This window comes from Parasteatoda tepidariorum, chromosome 2 (assembly GCF_043381705.1).
Source record: "Parasteatoda tepidariorum isolate YZ-2023 chromosome 2, CAS_Ptep_4.0, whole genome shotgun sequence".
Taxonomy (NCBI): domain Eukaryota; kingdom Metazoa; phylum Arthropoda; class Arachnida; order Araneae; family Theridiidae; genus Parasteatoda; species Parasteatoda tepidariorum.
This window is the reverse complement of record NC_092205.1, coordinates 14,237,099-14,244,602: the sequence shown is the minus strand read 5'-3', so window position 1 is coordinate 14,244,602 and position 7,504 is coordinate 14,237,099. Positions and strand designations below refer to the sequence as shown.

The 7,504-nt window shown below is 30.2% G+C and overlaps 1 long non-coding RNA gene across 1 annotated transcript; it reads left to right on the top strand.

The window, feature by feature from the left end:
- The first annotated feature begins 520 nt into the window (after nucleotides 1-520).
- LOC122271143 (uncharacterized) lies at nucleotides 521-5,448 on the top strand. Its single transcript, XR_006226198.2, has 2 exons — nucleotides 521-1,454; nucleotides 4,990-5,448. It is a non-coding gene; the product is annotated as an uncharacterized lncRNA (long non-coding RNA).
- Nucleotides 5,449-7,504: the final 2,056 nt, after the last annotated feature.

The window sequence follows — 7,504 nt, the reverse complement described above, 5'->3', positions numbered from 1 at the left end:
GACACCTTAATCCAGCCCTGCTAGCTAGTCAAAAAGTAGTTGAAATATATATTCCAAAAGTCCAACTTAGCCTAGGTGGCTCTGGGGATAGAGCACTCGCCTCCCAATGAGGTGAACCGATTTCGAATCCCAGCAGCGCCGGAATAAGCTCAAGGCCATTAAAATTTTCGGGGCCCTTAGATTAAATTTATTTTCTCGTATATTTTTTATTTATTCAAATCTAAAGGTATTTATATATCTTTTCATTTAAGAAAGCAAATTTATAATAAAAATAAATAATAATTAATTAAATTTTGCTTTTTTTTGTTAAATTAGAACTAAAAAATTTATCGTATTTTATTAATGTATGTTTGAAATTGATTTTTTTAATCAAAGTTTTTCTTAATTTTTTTAAATTTATTTTCAAAAAAATTTTTTTAAGGGGGCTCCTAATCATTGAGGGCCCCAGGCCATGGCCTAGTCTGGCCTAATGATTAATCCCAGATCCCAGCGATGGCCTGAATCCCAGCGATGGCTGGTCGATGCGAATTCGAATTCGGTACCCGGCTTCCACCGAACACAATGTTGACGTAAATCTCTCCAGTGGTAGACGGATAACGGGTAGATATCCCTTGCCATCAAGTTAACCATGGGAAGTTTTCGTGGTTTTCCTCTCCATATAACGCAAAGTGGGTTGGTTCCATAAGAAAAGTAACGAACGTAAATTTCTCCCAATCCAGAAAATCTCTTGTCTCTGGGAAGGTTTCAAAATTACAAGATAACGGAGTTGAACATTGGCAGTAGTGGACTAGAAATTGGGTCGGTTGTTCAACAGCGGTTATAAAATAAAATAAAAAGTCCACCCTCGCGGACACGAAAATGGTAGGAACAAAAATAGAAAACGTTTAACAAGTATTCATTATTAAACGCATGGAGTAAGATCCAGATAGAAACTACTAACATCCGAAAAAGAAATATGTCAAATCTATGAGAATTTGAATAAATTTGGAATTTATATAATGATTTTACGCACGAGGGAAGAAAAGGAAGCCATTAAAGAGCAATTATCTATAAAGTCGTTGGGTAAAAAAATGGTCATAATGCTAAAAATCAACATAAAGGGCAGATCAACTGAGATAATGTCGCCAAGTTTTCAATTGAGCTCCCTTGAAGGAAAAGTGAAGAGAATGTTGACACTTTTTAAACCAAATTTAGAAGATTACAAATGATTAAGTTATGCTTCGTTGATTTGAGTGAAGGTTTAAGCGTTTTAAGAGTATAACTACAACCGGAAGAAGATCTTATGAGCTAGGTGGAGCTTTTCGAAGCTTTTGTCTTAATTTTTCGGAAATATAGTGATGGAAAGGAAGTATTTTTTCATTTCCGATGTCGTTTAGAGTATTTAATATGTGAAAGATCTTAAAATTACATCAGTTGACGTTTAGTTATTGTTGTGTTAGTTGCAAGTTCCCCAGGTATGTAACTTGAAACGAAGTTCTAGAAATATTTAATTTGCATTTTTTATAGTTATGACATATTTTGAGTTCTGTTTTTCAGAAAAAATTCTTTCTTACTTTTCATTAATTGATTTTCTCAAAAAAATTCAAAATTTTGAAAAGTAGAAAGTACGTTTAAATTTCAATAAAAATAATTGTGGCAATTAGTAATACCTTGTTAATGACATAATGGTCCTCCGATTTGATTTTCAGTCAATTTTTTTAATTCAATTTTGCTTCTGTTATTCTCTCTGATAAATATTGGGCAGATTTTTTCTAGGCGATTATATTGTTTGCCTCACCAAATATTGAAGTATTAAATTATATTAAACCCTCATACATGCATAAAAGAGGATAATATTCTTTGGTGAATATAGCCTTCATAGTTTTCCTCGAAATGATAATAGTATCTCCATGTAAAATTATCTGAAATTAAATGAAATTTTTTTAAAAAAATATAATAAAACTATTCATTATTTGAATATATGAATATTTTTTCAGTTTTCTGATGGAAGTTTGTGGAATTTAAAAATATATCAGCTGTTCCTTAACTAAATATTTTTTTCGATCGAAAACAAAATTATTCCATAGTGTCCTCATTTCATTCTATTCTATTCTAAGCAAATGAAATGTATTTCTGAATAAAATAATTTTTCTATCATTTCATAAATATATAGCATTCATAAATATATATAGCAAACCTTTAAAATAAAATAATGACTTTTCTCCGAATCCTTCTCAAAAATGACATTAGAAGGTCGCAAATTTATAATTAAGCAAGAAAATATAAAAATGTTATCGAAATCTAACGAATCATTTGTGAGAAAGGCTCGAATGAAAACAACAAAACCTGTTTTATTACAGGTGGAAACCGGAGTTTATAGGCGATTCTATACCTTCACGTTTATTTAGACAACAAATAATGTTTACAATTATTCCTTCCTCACTGATTCAAGAGATTTCTAAAGCGTTTTTTGTATTTTTTGTTTCTTCTCACTTAAAATTTTATTCGTGAATTTCAACTTTGAAAAGGATTCAAAGAACATATATCAAGGGGGGTGGTTACGAAACTCAATGAATATAAATTGTATCGCATAATACAAATAACAATTGGAATTATGTAACCACAATTGCAGGATATAAGGAGCGTAAACTATAATAAAGAAGCACGAAAAAAAGTGGGTAAAAAAATACAAACTTTCTTTACATATACGACTTTCTTAAAATTCGATTTCTCAGGAATTATTTAACCTATTTCGCTTAAATTTTGTCTTTTGCCATTGAAAATTACATACTTAATTATGTAAAAAATTATATACCTTGCAACTCATAACTTTTTCAACTAATATTAAATAAAATAATTAAAAATAATAAATATTTACTAAAATTTATTTTTTGCATTATCTTAGAATAAACGAATTTTACATTTGTGTACAAAAGTTTTTCAATTCACTTAAAAAGTGCTCAAGATATGGCGAAATACGCTAAGAGTAAAATTAACATTAAGGGGTCTAAACTGTGGATCGCACTCCTGGTCAAACTATGAAGACCATATTTCCCAGATTGCAACTACCCCCTATATATTGGGAGTCAGAAATCCGAATCATTGAAAAAAAAGGGCATGTTTATTCAGTGAAAGTATGTTTTGGGGTCTGATTTCGTAACTTGAATTATCGTCTGCTCTAATTAATTAGCATATTTGGGGTCATTATTCCAAACCATTAAGATAAGTCCCAGAACCTGAAGATCCACTCATTAGGTTAAAAATTATTCAGGGTAGTCAATTTTATTTATTTTTTTGGTGCACTGTACAATTGCGTCCTGGATACATTCTTCACAGATTGCTCGAATTTTTAGATGAAATTTAATATTTTATAACAGGAAAATAATAAGAATTTCCTGAACTCCATCAGTCTCAATTAACTGCACGACGACTTTACATAACTGTCTAATGAAGTAACTAAAGAATTGTAAAGAGAAGGGCAAATTGAAAATAGATTGTTTTAGATCCAAAAGATCTTCAGAAAGCAAAATTTACGAATCCTTCTAAGATTGAAACAGTCAAAATTTGAATATAAGCTTTCGATTAACCCCTTTATGGTCGCATTATTTTGTCATCAAAGTTCTTATTTTGTTTTCTTTTATTCAAGACAATTAAGTATTCATTTTTAATTTTCGGTAAAATTTTCAACTTACATTACTTATAATGGTAAATTTTGACTATTATGAACTGGCCGCGAGTAATAACATCATACCAAATTATGATCAATATGTTAATCTCTATTCTGATAGGATGAATTAAAAGAAACGTGTTTTGCTTAATTTAATAACGCAAAGCCACCGGGAAGGGCAACAAATAATAATAATAATTGCCATTAATTGAAAAAGCTATTTTAAAAAAATGTATTTTCGATAGGTAAATTTAAAGGGAAGCTAGAAGCCTAATTTCAATAAGATTGCTTAGACAGAAAAATGAGTTTAAAATTTAAATCTGACATGCATGTAGCCCCTGATCTAAGTGACGTTTTCAAAAATAATGCGGCATTTAATGCGTATATAATGCCATGGAAAATTCCATTTCAACTACATTAGTAATTTAAAATATAGAAAAATTGGTTCAAATTATTAAGTTTCAAATGCTGACAATTTTTTTCTCTTTAAAATATCAAATTGCATACAAATTATGGTGGCTGCTATGGAGAGGGGAAGTGATTTTACCATAATTTGCTTAATCTTTAGGGAAAAAATTGTCACCATGTGAAGCTTCGTAAATTACTCTCGGTTTTTCTAAATTCATTTTTTTTTTTCGTTTACTTCTTTTAACTTTTACTCTTTATGATCCCTATTTTATAACTAATTTAGCTGATAGAGAATTCGCTATGAATAGCTTCTCAACGGTGTAGTCTTCTCTTAGCCTCTAGAAAACTTAAGCGTAGGTAATACTGAGCATTTTTTGCCCATACATCCCGAATCCCCTTTAATCCGGTTATTATTAATATTTTGTTTTCAATCAAAATTTTTTTTTTTTCATTTGTAAAGATAAAATATCCTTACTTATCAAAATTGAATATTATTGTACTTTTAAAAAGGTTTCCTTTTCATCAAAATTCTCTTTTCTAAACATCGAATTTAATTCAATGATACGAAAATTCAAAAAGTTAGTTTCAAAACACATTTTCACGTTAATTCTTAATGTACTTTATGTATTATTTTAGATTATTTAAAATGCAATAAAAAACAACTTAAGATTAAAAGCGCATTTAACCTAAAAATGTTATAAATATAATTTAAATCACATAAATCTGAATGATTAAAAAACTACATAATTTTTCACTCTTTCATTTCAAATGATGACGATTTATCAAAAAGATAATTCAATGCAACAATAACGGGAAAAAAAGCCTACACAAAGTAAATAAAACGTATGATAATTTTCATTGAATATTTTTTAAAAAGTTTGTGATATTTAAAGGATAAATGATGTTTGAACTGAAATATTCTCTTTTCATTTTAGATCTACAATGAATAACTTAATGAAAATCGTTTGGTTTTCCATTTTTATAATGCTATTATCGTCTGCCATCTTCGTGGAAGGACAACATTTCTCATCTGGAATTTTCGGAGGTGGATTTGGGAGTGGCGGAGGGCATAATAATAACCATGGGTTAGAAGCTTTGCTGGCAGTGGGACTTCTAGCAAAACTGCTTTCTCATCACCATCATGGGCATCATCACCATGGGCATCATCACCATGGGCATCATCATCATGGGTATCATCATCATGGACATCATCACGGTTTAGAACTGAGTTCAGAACAGATTCCATACATACTTGGGTATGAAGGAATAAATCATGGTTTAGAATTTTACTGATAATTTCTGTAGCTCATTTAATTTAATTCATTGTAATATATACTACACTCATTGTGATATAAGCCATTTAATGTAAATAAAGTTAAATCATTTTTAGTTTCAATAGTCCTCAGTTGTGTTTGTCAATTCAGTTAAAAAGAAAAAAAGATTAAAGAAAATATTTCTATGAAACCAAATGAAGAGTCAGGTTAACATTCATTTAATTTTTGCACTTTATTTTGTATTAATTTATCAAACTGACCACTTTTAATATTACATTAAGAATTTTTCTATAAAATGTATGGAAAAAAAATGTTCATAGGGAGTTATAAAAATAAATGGTTTTTAAGCAATGATCAATAACACTGTACAATACATCTGTATGTTTATTGTACAGTGTTATTCTCTCTCCTTTAAAAGAAACTATGATTCTGCATAAACAAAAAATATGTTCGATTTGATTCATATATCAAAATCAAAATGATACATCTAGAGCCGTTTTTGTAGCAGAAAAGTCGCCAAGTTTCTCGTGAATTCTCGGATATCTCGTTTCTTAATGTATCTTCTGGAAGGTTGATAAAGCTTTTGTCACCAGTACACCAAAATGGTCGTCAAGTCAACGATAGTTCTACTGTTAATTAGAAGCATTAATCCTTAGGTATTAAGTTATTGTGCGTTGTTAAAATATATAAAGTCGCCAAGCTAAAATGTGGCAGAATTTCGTTATTTTCAACCAAAAATAAACAAGAAATAAATTTTCATCAAAAGAACATTTATCACGATTTACAGCGTAATCATTGAGGTAGATGGTGTTAAAATCTTAAAAAACCAATTTATTTGTCTACTAAGACTGGAATGCATTTGCTTTTAAGGGTTTTCATATTAGGCATTCCCAGCCAGTTGCGGAAAATAGTTCCGCTTTAATAAAGGATGGAGGTAAATAAAGGACTCGTTAAAGGCGGCGTGATTTTATATTATTCAAACATGGCTTTAAAATACATTTAAGACTTACAGGGTGCGAAGCCAAATTATTCAGCAAAAAATAAGCACTTTTCAAGCACTCAAAAAATATTTTTAAGCACTTTAAAAAAATATCATAATTAGGCAGGGTTGGAAAACTTTAGACAATTGTCGGATTATCTTGTTTTTAGTCATCTCAAAAAAAAAATTTCATTGTTTTTGACAATTGTCAAAAATCATGAAATTTTGAATCATGTAAAACGAATGGCATTCTCATACACTACGGACTGACAATACGCCGAAATAGATTGGGGTTGAATTAATTGTGAAAACGTTGAATAGAACAATGTGAACTGTGTCTTTTTGCATAATTCGTAACGAAAATCAACATGGTGAAGGAAAAACCTCATTTTGAAAAAGGGAAAATTATGCACTTTTTAAAAACATTCAATGAAAAAAGCACCGTTAAGGGCTTTTAAAAAACAAAAATCGAAAATAAGCACCTTTAAGCACTTTTTAAAAACGCTAAGCACCCTGTCTTATGTTTACTCTGTACTCTTATTTCAGAGATAAGGCTTTTGTTGCAAAAAGTCGCCTAGTTTGCGATTGTCCCAATGTCAACAAGAACGCTTTTTTTTCTTTTTGAAAAAAAGAAAGAAAAGCGTAAGTTGCTATTGCGTGCTGTTAAAATATTTTAAGTCGCCTATCTTAAGTGTGGTCTTTTGGGAAAATGGTACGTGGTATACAAAAAATAATTAAATTCTTTATTACCAGCTACGCATTTTCATCTAAAGGGTAGTTTTCATGTCCCAATGAGTGTGACCTGCAGGTAATGTAGTGTGGATATCTCGATCCTGATTGGCTGTTGAAACGTGGCATTTGTTTAAGTCAGCAACTGTTCTTTCCATTCTATTTCGAGTAAGCCAAGCCCGTCAAGTGTTAATTTTCTCAAGTGACACATTCTTTTTAAACAAAGATTCTTTCACGTGAATTTCAATTCTTTCTCTATATACTTACAAAGAGACATAACACAAAGACAGGCACGACGCCACATAGAACATAAACAAGCCAATTATGCATCGAAGTTGCCAGGTACACAAAACAAAAATATATCACGGTTACAATAAAATACATAAACAAATAATAAACCTCAGTTAAGTAAAAGAAGTAGACGAGAAAGAACTATATTTCCACTAATTCGATGTGCGATACGGCTCT